At 41.5% G+C, this 13,114-nt stretch overlaps 1 pseudogene; it reads left to right on the top strand.

Moving 5' to 3' along the window:
- The first annotated feature begins 349 nt into the window (after positions 1-349).
- LOC144249630 (centromere protein I pseudogene) lies at positions 350-12,588 on the top strand (annotated as a pseudogene).
- The last annotated feature ends 526 nt before the right edge of the window (positions 12,589-13,114 follow it).

Raw genomic sequence — 13,114 nt, forward strand, 5'->3', positions numbered from 1 at the left:
ACAGAAAATTTCCAAAATTTTTCTTTAGATGGAACTGCACATTCTCTGCAATTCTCTATTCCCATGGCAACCAATGCAGCTTCCGTTAAAGGAAGTGTCTGCAACTTCTCCAGAGCCTCTGCTCCAGCTGCCACTTCAGTATGGTTACTGCCCTCAACCTGTGGCACCTCCTTCCAGCCACTCGTGGGAAGTGCCTACCTTTATAAACATTCTAGCACAGACATGGTGTCTGGGGTTACTGGCCAGAACCAGATGCCCATGGCATCTGCCTCCTATCCAATATTTCTGAGTGGTATATCCCAAGAAGTGCTGAAAAGAGCTCATCTTCACTTGAGGATTTTAATCTCTCATGGAACAGGACACTGCAGGTTCTTCCACTTCTATGACAGTCCAATATGACAAAACTTCCAATACCAATGTCATGGTCTCTGTGTACACATCACTGTCTGCCAGGTTTGTCCAGGTGACACCATCGCAGATTCCAAGTCAGGAACATAGCCTTGCACCTCCCTACCAAGAAGGAAGCCAGGTCTACTACTATGATCAAAACTCTCTGGGGACTCTGCTCTCTGGAGAACATGGCCCCTGCCTGCAATCCTATGGCTCTGTGCCATATGCAGGAAATTGGGCCACTGCCCCTCAACCAGAAATGGTGACAGTGCTGAAGAAGGTTCAGCCCACAAATGTCTACCATGGGATCTACTACTCTCTGTCTGCTCAACCTATCATAGAAACAAATTTTCAAGGGAGTACAAACACCAGGACGGGGAAGAAATAAGTACAGCATTCGAAATGAGGGTCCAGTTTCCAACTGGTCGCTGAGGGTCCAGAGATCCTTAGAATTATGTCCTGAGATTTTGACCACTATCCCCTTCTTCAGCACTCCCAATCTCAGTCTCTATGAGAATGCAGGACACCATAATAGCCACCCACCATGCATTTAGGAGACCTCCAGGAGCACATTGATGGAAGCTACTTTTCACTGCATTGGCAGATTGGTCCACCTACATCACCACATTATAATTTATTTCCCTTGTTTTTCTTTGGTCTCCTAGGAAAATGCTTCAAAATGTACCATGGTACTAAGAGTTTAACTGTTTCTTAATTTACTGCAGGACTTAAACTTTGTATTCAGAGATTCTGTCCAAAACTCTGTCCTTTCACATATAGTTCATGAGCAAAAGTTCCACCCTCTCCTAGTTCTTGGTGTTAAGTGTTCTCACACTCTGCGGAGAGGGGAGAGATTTGAGAGGCCCCTATATGGGCAGGAGAGACTTCATGAAACAGTTTTTCTGTATTTCCCACAGAGTAGGCAAATGCGCTACCTTTGAGCCATGGTGCCATTATGAAGTGCCAGCCCAAAAGTAAGACATCAAGTGATCACCTGTAACTAACAGGCACCTCCTAAAAGAAGCCTGTCCATGGTCCTTAAAAACTGCTACTAGAAATGCCTTCTCCACAGTTGGAAGGTTCCCTAATTAGAGTGTTTCTGCATAGGGGGAGCATCCAACTTACAATCTTTCTTCATGCCTTCCTTTGCAGTGATGGAAACTTTCCTAGGGATGGAGGCTTCCTTGGGATTGCAACCTCCCAGACATTTTGTCTGCTACAACCTCCAGAATTCCCCAAATACTACACTAACATAAAAAGCCAAATACTTGAGAGGAACTCACAAACTAAACATGGGGACATTTCAGTAATAACTCCATTCCAGAGTTCTACTACTTTCTGGACATTGCCTCCAACTCAAAGCCAGGAACAAATAGTAAGAAACTAAATGAGATTAAAAGCATGCTTTCAAAGCCTCTGGATGCCTACCAGTTTACCACGAAAAACAAGATCCTCCACTATTCCCTTTATACATCCCTGAAATCCACCAGCTGCTGGCCTCCATTTGTCTTCTGGACCAAGGGGAGAAGCCACATTCTGAAAATATCCATCTGGGAAACAACAGCCTGAGTCTTGAGGACCAAGGCACACTTGAAAATGGGATTGAATCTAGCAGTGGTTTTGCAGACCTCACTGCCCTGGTAGAGGATATTCACCATCCTGAGCTTCTCAGTTCCTTGAAAGACTTTGACCAACCTGAAAGTCCCACAAAAACAAAATCCAATGACACCAGAGCCATCATGGTGAATCAGGGGCAAGAAAACTCAACTGTCTAAAAGGGTCCTAGTCCTCCAGTGAGGAACAACAAACATAAAGCCTAAGAGTGTCCTGATGGAACTCCTCAGGCCAAAATGTAACCAGAAACCTAGAGTGTGCATTAGAAGAAGTTGCTCACAGGAATGCAGACAGTAATAGGGCCCATGTGCACACAGCCAAGCACTCTAACAGCAAACCTAAGAAAGCTGCATCCAGCAGGAATGGCAAGGCTAAGGACCATGGGCAGGAGAAGACCAAGAAGACCAGAGAAAACAACTCCAGGAAAGTCCAGGAGAATAAGCAGCCAGGCAAATAAGTCAAAGCAGAAGAGAAGCCAACCATGCCCAAGATGAAGCAGAAGAGAAACCAACCTGAGCTTTGCCAAGAGACCTTTAAAAAGCCTGAGGAGGGGCCGAGTTGTACCTCAGTGGTAGAAGGCTGGCTTAGCATATGTGAGGCACTTGGTTCTATCCTCAGCACCACATACAAATAAAATGAAGACATTGTGTCCATCTACAACTAAAAAAATGTTTTAAAAACATTAGGAAAAATGAGTTACTTGGGGGATTATGCTCAATGGGAGCAGATGAGCCCAATTCCTACCTTAGGAGCTCTACTTCCACAAGAATAGCACTTACCCAATAACAACATCCACCTCCTGGACTCATTCACTGTTATATCCCTAACACCTAGAACCAGCTGTTCAATCAGTATTTATCAAAATGTTGAATTGACTGGATTTTGTCCTATATTGGCTTCTGCCAGGACCTGACTAATACTCTGTGCCCTCTGTTTGACCAGTATCTCCAATGTCTCCATTTCTTTAGGCATAATCTACTACACTCATATTCTGAAGGGAAAGAGTCAACAGAGAAGTAGATGGGGTACTGTTTACCTTAGGTGTGATCTACTATGTGCTGTGTACAACTGTCTTCCCAAATACTTCTGCAAGGGATCCATGAGTTAAATAGTGAAGCCTTGCATTGACATATGTGTTAGTGTTTACTGGGGATGGGAGGATGACCTACAATGTGCTTTCAGTCATCTTAAAGCCAATGACCACACAGTCACTTTAGGAAACCTCAAGAGATACATACACAATTATGTTTGGCAGAAAAAAGGCACTGGAGCTGGCACACCTGAGCTGGATCTTTAAGTTATACTTTCACAAATAGGTTACCATAGAACAAGCTTCCAGGGAGCTACCAAATAAATTTTTCAGAAAGTGTCCTCAGAGATAAGCTTTAAAACCAAAGCATAAATTTTCAAGGTGGTGACATACAAAGTCTCCTATGACAGAATGGGTAGCAGGCCTGCTGAACCTTACTGGAAAAAAGGTAAGTACAAATTAAATCATATGCATACCTACAAGTAGAACATGACACTCTATTTGCACTTGGGTATATAAACATCTTTTCCTGGTTTCAGGGGCTGGAACTTTATCATGCAGGTGTCTTTGTGAATCCATTGCTTTTGCACTATTGAAGCAGGTCAGTGACCCCCACCCAGAAGACTCTTGCCATAATTAAGCTTCTCTTTGTCAGATCAGCAGGATGTCTGCAGAGGATATTGAGGTTGGTACTTTCCTCTTTTTTTAAAATGTCAGGTTTGCACACAAAAGGTGTGACAGAGTAGTCTGAAAACTTCTTATTTTAAAAAAAAGATTTTTATGTTTTCCTGGTAAAAACTGTGAAACCTGTGACTGTCTAGAAGATAGAATGAAACTCCATTGGTATATGAACCTCCTCCCGACCCCACTGGACTCCCATGGGTATAAAATTAAGGGAATTTCTATCATCTTTGTTCAGAGGAAGAATTCTTAGGCATGAGCCACCTCTGAACCCTGCAATTAATAAATCTGCTTCCTGAAAATTGCTTAGGTGTACGGCCTCTTCTGTCTTAATTCAACATAACACTTTCAACACATCTTATAGGTATTATTACAGTCTTACATTCTCTTCTAAGCAATAAGTTACTCCCTCAGTAATACCTCAAGCTACAAATTTTGGGTAGAAAATTACACAAGCTGAAAACAAATTCAATGTCCTGGGTTTCAATCCCTGATTCGTATAGGAAGTCGGTTGTTTTACTTGAATCAGCAATCCCTCTTTGAATATGAGGTTTATGTGAGTGTAACAGAGGGGATATCTCTTGGGAAACACCTACCCAAAAGCAAAATGATTTTAAAAACAAAGAGTCAGCAGGATCACTGGTTTCTTTTAACTACTGGGGTTCACTTTCTTCCAGATCTATTTTCCTTTAAAAGCTAGGCACTGTAGAGCTTGCTCCACTGGTCAGATTTTGCAGGAGTTGATTCTAGCCCCACTCACCAGCTTCTCACCCCTGGTCCTAAATCCTTGGGAGCATAATTGACAGATTGGTGAAATGACAGATTGGTGTTAGTGGGCGTGCCACCAGGCATCATCCTGGAGGAAAGGAGATAAAGGGTCTTGGATGTAGTTGGCAGGAATTTTGAGCATGGGACTCTGAAAGGAGCAGCTGCTGTGTGTCCTCTACACCACCCACTGAGCATGAGGCCATTTAAGGCTCTGGTCTCCTTGGGTTGTCACCTGACCAGCAAGGTCCAGCTCTATCCTGGCTACTTCATATGAAAGACCTACAACCTTAGGTGATTTTGCCCAGGAATGACAGTTTGGGCTTGAGTGCCTTCAAGAAGGGCACTCCAAGCACTTGTGGATGCATCCCTCTGTACTGTAAACGCCCCCTCTGCTCATTCCTGTTGCTTCCTTTCACTGCCTCCACAATACATTTTATCAATGAGGCAACTTGGGGACATTTTAGATTCGCAAGAGGCTTTGTGGGAGACGCAGTGCCTCTGCATCTCTAGCAGTTCCCCAGCTTTCATGACCATGAGGGGGGTTTAGAGGGAAAGTTCTATGAAGGAAATGTGACTTGAATATTGAGGAAACCACGTCAGAGAACTGGCATAGAGATGACTAACTCTAGGAAAGGGATGGAGTAGAAAACACAGAAACAGTGGCCAGATAAATGAAGAAAAAGATGCGGATTCCCAGGGGCACTGTAATCCCGAAGGAAAAAAAAAATATGTGGAGGAGGAGGTAAGATGGAATTATGGAAAAGACAAGAATGAGACAGTTGACTTGGGCTCTGAATGATAAGATGAATTGTATAGCTTGTACAACCTAGAGAGTGCTGGCTAGGGAATACTACATTTTAATGCATGTCAGATACCCACTTTTCTTTTGAAGATTATGGAAACTAATGAAACTCTCAAGAAAATCTGGAGTTTAACAGCAAGAATAACTGGAAAGATTGTAAAATTACTGGAGTTTAGGACACAGGGAAAGAAAACTTCCAGAATGGGAACCATGCCTCTTCCCCACATTCAAAACTACTTTGTGCCCTTTTGTTATTAAATGAGTGCTTAGTTTTTGAATATAAATAAATTGTTATTTTAAGATCTAAATTCCAAGCTGATATGGTGGTACCTTCCTGAAATCCCAGCCACCCACCCCCCAACCCACACCTGGCAAAAGCATTTGATGACTGGGATATGTGGTCATATCAATAAATGGCATAAGAAATATGATTGGGTTTCACTTATAACTAGAACTAAAGATAATGTTTCTCAAACTGGTTTAAAAAAATAAAGTAAAATTCAGCTGGGCCTGGTGCCTGTCATCTCAAAGTCCCAGGAGACTCAGGAGAATCACAAGTTTAAGGCCAACCTCAACAACTGAGCAAGGCCCTGAGAAACTTAGTGAGATTCTATCTCAAAAAATAAATAAATAAATAAAATGGGCTTGAAATGTAGCTCAGTAGGAAAACATACCTGGGGTTCAATCCTTACTGAACAAAAAATTAAATAACCTTGCCATGAAAATGAGGCACAATGTTTTAGACTGAAAGAAATAGTGGTTTAGTGAGCAGTAATAATTATGAACATTCATTCCCAGAAGAGCTTCCCTAACCAAGTTTGGACACAAATATGAAAAAGTATAGCACAGAAAATGTCAGTTACTCAGATTAAATTAAAATAACCACACATAAAGTCACTTAACAATCCTCCTGTAAGTTAACAGAATGTGCTCTTACAGGTACTGGGATAAATGCAAATAGGTAGCTGAGAGGAAAAATGATGGAAGAAATACAAAGTACTGTACCTACTTTTATGATTCTCTAGGCAGAGCAACTTAATGATAGCGAATGACTACTTGAGGGTAGAACTGAACCCATCTTGGCCTGTTCTCGTTATATTCATTGTACTAACCTAATTGTGCTACAAGGATTGTAGGTTTTTGAGTATGCCAATACTCTCATCATGATTTGAGCTTCCTTGATGTGGTCCACCTTCTTGTAGGAAACAGAATTTATTTGATAAGAACCACAACATATTTTTTTCTTTAAATGTTTTCAAGTAGAATTTGGTGAGGTAAACACACTTTATACTAGAACGGGCTGGGATGATGTTGGTCTTCTTTCTAATGCCATCTGTTTTCTCTTTTGTGTCTCAGAAATTCTTGGTCCTGACATCTGACCATGGAGGCTCTTTCCACATGAAGGCGAGGGGAGGGCTCTGTCCCATTTGGGGAGTACCCTGGAGGTGAATGAAAACATTTCACCCCGTTGATACTTCCCCACATCACCTGGATCATCCACACACCCTGTAGAATACACCAAAAATGCAAAGCAAACTAAGCCACCAGTGGTGGACAGGTCCATGAACCCTTGAGCACTGAGCAACTCTAAAAGTAATGAGTCCATTTGCTGGTATCCTCTTCCATTTTTTTTGCTACCAGGGTCAGTCTGGGGATTCATCCCAGCAGTGCCTCTGTGATCCCTCTTACCAGGCTTTGATAACAGAACCCCCTTAGATAGGGACTGCCATACTCTGTTCTGTTACACTGGCTATCTTGTAAAAGAGGCCTTTGTTGAAACCATGCAATTGAGCTGAAGCAAGATCAATTTTCTGAAAAGCTGGTGCTACCTTTAAATGTCAAATACTCAGCTTTTACAGTTATTCAGAGATTCAAAATGGTCAGTGAATTAGAGACCAGCATTGGCTTGTTGTAAAAAAAACTTCAAAAGTACAAAACAATGGGGCAATTCAATGAATGACTTTAAAAAACTGAGAAAAAAAAAGGCTACTGAATTGTGCTTGCCCTGAAAGCATTCTTGATTCTTAAGCAATTTAGTCAAGAAAAACATTATGTATAGTGGGTGATCATTCAGTTCAACCATAAAAACTATTGGCCATCTTTCCTCCTGTCATTGATGACTGCAATCAAGAAAATAATGGGGAAATATGGTGAGTATATCTTGATTATTACAGGAATTTGTGGAAGACAGGAACTGACTTTCAAGTAGTCATTTAAAGAAGTCAATTTGCTGAAAATCCATCTACAAGTACAATGGAAAAAGGGAAGGAGGGCTGGGCTCTCAGGCCTCATCTTTTGACATCCACCCCATTTCCTGGACAAGCTTTGCTCCCATTAGTTGTTCCTTGTACACATTCTAATTTCAGGCAAATTGAACTCTCATATTCTCAGGGCATTATCTTGCCCAAAGAGGCTTGTTATCATTCGCCTTCTAAACTACTCTTTCTGCCTTCCCTGCTTTTCTAGAAGGATTTCCAGTTCCTCTCTTCAAGTAGATTGATTCTGTTCTCTGTAAAACTCTCAGAGCTCTTTTCATCTGCAACACAATTTAGATCATTTACCCAATCATGGAGTTATCTGTCAATAACTATTTTCACTTCCCACAAGGTAGGACCTGAATCTTGAGTCTCATTCACATTTGTTTTCCCTGTGTAGGCTGAACACAGTGTCTACTTGTATACATTCACTAAGTGGATTTATTGAATTGAAAGGAAAAGTTTCGACCAAACTTTAATTCATCATGGCTAGATGGCATCATCAGACTGCTGAATGACTGTGCACCTCCTAATCAAACATTGTCATTGTCCAACAGTTCAGACGTTGCTGTTGAATGTGCAGAAATTTAATATACTTTCTAACTTTTTTCTTAATATGAAAATATAGCTGTTAAACTTGCTCCCTAACCTTAGCTTGCTGGCTTTCTCATGGGGTTTCTCCATTGGGCTCACAAACTGAATCCATTCTTGGTATCCTGAAGTAGTTTATGACCCACTTGTTCATGCCTTTTTAGAGGGACCAGACTGGTTTTTGTTTTTTGAGAGGGGCAGGGTTTGGCATCTAAACTTTCTTCTAAAGACTCAATTTAGAAGTAAATAACTACTGAAGTCATTTTCTATTTTCAAGACTACCTTATTGAGGACTCTTAGAAATTCATACCATGACATTCTTATGAGTTCAAAGAGAAAAGAAAAATAAAATGTTCAGTTGAATGGGAGGTTAGTTTTTCATCCTTCTTCTTAGATTCTGACAGAGAATCCCTAAATTTCTTAGAAATGCTCTGCAAAGTAGTAGTTTACACTTGTCTTTCCTTGACCAACTAAAGCCTACCCTTTTCTTAAAGCATCAAGAGTATTGAACTCAAAAGTCCAAAGGTTCCGATAAATCAGATGTGGGTAAGACTCAAGACACAATTCATCCTTAACCAGCTGTGAGCCTGTGAAATGAATAAGTTACATGCTTCCAAAATACAATGGTGGAACAGGTATATGACGGTCTGTCCCCCATTCCAAAAGGGAGGAACAAATGAAGAATAGAGTGACTGGAGTAGGCATGGTAGCGCATGCCTGTGATCCCACTACTGGAAAGGCTGAGGTGGGAGGATTCCCAAGTTCAAGGCCAGACAAAAAAGGGAAAACATTAAGTCGTAAAGTCGGAGAACAATCTCTTTTGATTCCATGTCCTGCACAGGTGCACACTAAGACAAGGGTTGGATCCCCCAAGGCCTCAGACAGCCCATTGCTATATTTTTGCTGGGCTCACTTCACCCAGCAGCTCTCATAAGTTAGGAGTTTGCCCTCATCTTGTCCAGACTGGAATTATTGGCTGATGGCTCTTTGGTTCTAGGGTCTTGAGGGGCTGCCCTACTCCTACAATGCCAAGTCATTGCCCCAAAGGGACGTCTCTTTGGTGGCTCTGATCCTGTGTCATGCCTCCATCTATGCTCTTAGGTTTTCTGCAACATACTCTATAATCTAGGTAGAGACCACATGGCTCATATAATTACAGAAGATGAGAAATCTCACAGAAGCCTTTTTCCAAGATGGAGACCCTGGAATGCTGCTCATGTGGCTCAGTCGACGTCCAAAACCCTCAGAACCAAGGAAGCTAATGGCATAATTCTCAGTCCAAGTCCAAAGACCTGAGAATCCAGGAGTCACTTGGTGCCAGTCTTGGAATCCATCCTCTAAAATGAACAGATTTTATTTCCCAGGGGCACAAAAAGATGAGTGACTTACCTCTGCCTTTCTTGTATTTCTATGTGGACCAGAAGCTGACTGCATTGTGTCCACCCATATTGAGGGTAGATATTCCCCACTCATTCTGTACAACCACACGTCAATTTCCTTCACAACACCCCTGAAAAACTCACCCAGAAGTAATTCTTTACCATGTTCCTATTCCTTAATGCAGTAAAGCTGATACCTAAAATTAACAATCACATCTCCTAATGAGCTCTGGCTACAGGCTGCAGAAGAGACTTTACAACATGTTTTTGATGCCATTAGAGTGAGATGCCCAATGTCCAATACAATGTCTGAAGTTGCAGGGATTCTAGTGACTTAGCATTGCTCTCCCAGTGTTAGCAGCTGTGAGGTCTGCTTGGAATGATTCAGCCTCATGGTCTCAGACTCTCCCCTTTCCAGTCCAGTATCTACAATCCATTGATTGTGCCATGTGCAGGTGCCCAGGAAGCTGAGTCCACAGTTTCTCCAGTCAGCCAGTGCCAACACTGCTCGGGGAGTAGAAACACATGGAATTCTCTGTGGAAAATTGGTAAATAAATTTAAAAAAAAAACACAATAAACAAACACACTCACTCTTTCCTGAACTGAGACTGTTATTTTTCCTTGACCTCCCAGGACTCTCAGAGAAAATAATCAGGATCAGTTTTTCTTTGTACCAAATCCTTCACAGAAGGAACCAAGGACTATATAGTGTAGTCACTTTGGATCTGTTGAATCTGTATTTAATTACTTTCAGAGTCCCTTGACTTGAACTGATTAATATTAGAGTTAGAAAATACCAAACCCTAAATTTAGTAGACGGATCTAGCCACTACCAATACCATCAAGTTCTGAGAACCTTCTCTTGGTAGGCCCTAGGAATATAAAATATATGTAAGGAACAGAGTATATGTCCACAAAAAGTGTCCAATCACTGTGGAGAGATGGAAGACACACAAAAAAGATAAATAGCATTCTGATACTATGCACCATACAAACACTAGGAATTTTGAGGAAGCAGAGATAAAAGAATGAAGGCACTTAAAAGAATACATTACTAAGTGCTAATAAATCCATCAAGGAAAAGCAACAGATTTAACCTGAGTCTTAATGAGAAGGACTTAACAGTGGAGGGAAACTGCTTTAGGCATGAGCAAAGGAAGAGAATGGTACTCCACCTGGAGCTTTTGAAGAACCAAGAGTGTACTGCAACAGGGCTGTGGCAGTTACCCATGCTGTGCATCACAGGGGGCCTTGTGGTTGGTCTCAGCATCTCTGCTTCACAGACCCCCCCCCAGAAATGCACAGTAGCAGGCACAGTTGTGAGGGATTCAGGGAACACAAAAGAGACCATGCTGTGGTGGGAAGGGCCTTTACTTGTGCAGATGTTTGACTTTCCACTGCCTGGAGTTGAATGAGTGCCCCAGAATTGTGACAAGCTGTTTTCTCCTTTGGCAGACAAGGAATAAATTTAACCATTACCTGCATTGTCATAACCAAGCAAAGTGCTGGGCCTGATTACTGCAACATGGAGAACAAAGAACTTTTCCTCATATAGAATCAGCAGAGTCTCACCACACTGGGCTGGATTCATGGAAGCAAATCTGGGCTCTCTAAGGGTTCCTCACTTCTTCTATCTTTGTGTTATAAACACTGCTTGTTTCTTTCTTTGAACGGATTATATCTACTTAATTCATTCTTTTTCTCTCCTTTGGATACAGTTCTTCTGTATCTGACTGCTTCTACTAAGAAATCGGCAACCTTTTCCAGAACCTCTAAAACTGCTGTTAGGTCCAGCTAATGTCCATCCTAAAAAAAAAAAAAAAAAAAAAAAAAAAAAAAAAATGGAATTCTCAGTTTTCCCTGGGCTAAATTCTGGTAGCTATGCTAAAGAACGTGGAAAAAAAGAGATGAGTCTTTCTGATTGTCTCAGTCACAGTAGATTCCTCCCATTAGAACAGCTTCAGGGGCTGGGGATGTGGCTCAGTGTGAACAACTCTGTGCTACTTCACTATATCAACTGTGTCAGAGATGAGTTGATCTTACTGGGGCTCTATCTTTGGTTAAGATACATTACAAGAAGAATGTATTTGGTATAAAATGAAAAATTATGAACACGGAGATAAGACTTTACCAACTTCCTGGACACTATGATCAGGGCACACTGCTTCCTATAGGAAGGGCTTTGTTCCTGTTTAAGATCCTTCCTCTCTGGGATGGCCTCTTTTGTTGGTCACAATTCCTTCAGCTCCTGAGCTGGATTCCTTTTAGTAGTTTCTCAGACATGAAGCTTTTTCTTTACATCAACATTTCTTTCAAGTGCAGTGTTCTTCACAGTCTGAAAGAGCCATTGCAAAATTGGCTGTTGTGGCTTTCTGTGGTCATTCGCATGAAACCAATGACAAGCAGTCCTCTAGAGACAACCTGGTAGATTAATGAACTCTATGTCTAAACTGATTCACTATGTAGGATGGCTGTCCGCTACTGAATGTCATTGGAGAGTAGCAGTACTTTCTTGTTGCACTTCATTTGGGATTTCTATGAGAAGGTATGTGAACACATATGTAAATTATGACCACCCTTTAGTGGTACTATTTCCTCCTGGGATCTTTGACTCTGCACTCCTCTGCACCAGTATACTGAACCAGCTCTGATATATTATGCACAGATATCGTGAAAGTTTGCTGCAAAGAAAACTGAGTTGGTTCAAATGGCAAAATCAGACTCCTTTTTTAGCAGCAAGATCTTTCTATGAACAATTTTATCATTACTTGACAACCATGGTTGGCTGCCTGTGCACATACAAACCCTTTGAGAAAGGAACATATATTGACCTCCAAATCCTAGAAAAACCTCTAGTAGTACAGTACTACGATAGTTTAAATTTAGTCTATTGCCCTTCTCTATTAAGCTTTGCTGCTTCCTTTTCTGGTGCAGGAAAGTACAGAAGAAAGGACAATAAACATGAGCTGTCTTTGGGAAAAGAAATGGAACTGGTATTGGGAGCACTTATTCTCAGAGGGTTCCTTGGCTTCAAAGTCTTTATAGGAAGTAAGGTTCATCATTCTTCTGTCCCATGATCACAGGTGTCCCCTTATCAAAGAACACAACCACATGATAAAAGTTAAATGAATGTTGACATACAAACTGAACATGCCAGATTAAAATCCTTCCTGAATTCTAGAGAGGCCCAGTGGCTCAACTTGTGCTTCCCTATTCATTTCACTAACAAACTGCCATCTTCAAGGAATACTCAGAATGGCCTTCTGTCCATGGCTCAGGAGGGCCTTGGTGTGGCTATCTATATTTCATGATTTAGATTTTCAGCTCACTAGTAAAAACTGACCTCCTCACCACGCTCTGCCTTCCACCAAATTATACATGAAGAGAGACATCTGCTTTGTGGTGGGATTTTCCACATTTTTGTAAACTAGGAGCTGCATAGTAGCAGACAATCCACAAACATAATCATGCAGAATACTTTGATGCCTCTGTGAAACCAATGTAGATATTACCCCATTTTCTTAAACAGGAGCAACAGTACCAAATTCATAGGATACACCACATACAACTCTAAGAGTCCTGAGTAGCTGATGGCCTCCTGGT

Source organism: Urocitellus parryii, chromosome 12 (assembly GCF_045843805.1).
Source record: "Urocitellus parryii isolate mUroPar1 chromosome 12, mUroPar1.hap1, whole genome shotgun sequence".
Lineage (NCBI taxonomy): Eukaryota > Metazoa > Chordata > Mammalia > Rodentia > Sciuridae > Urocitellus > Urocitellus parryii.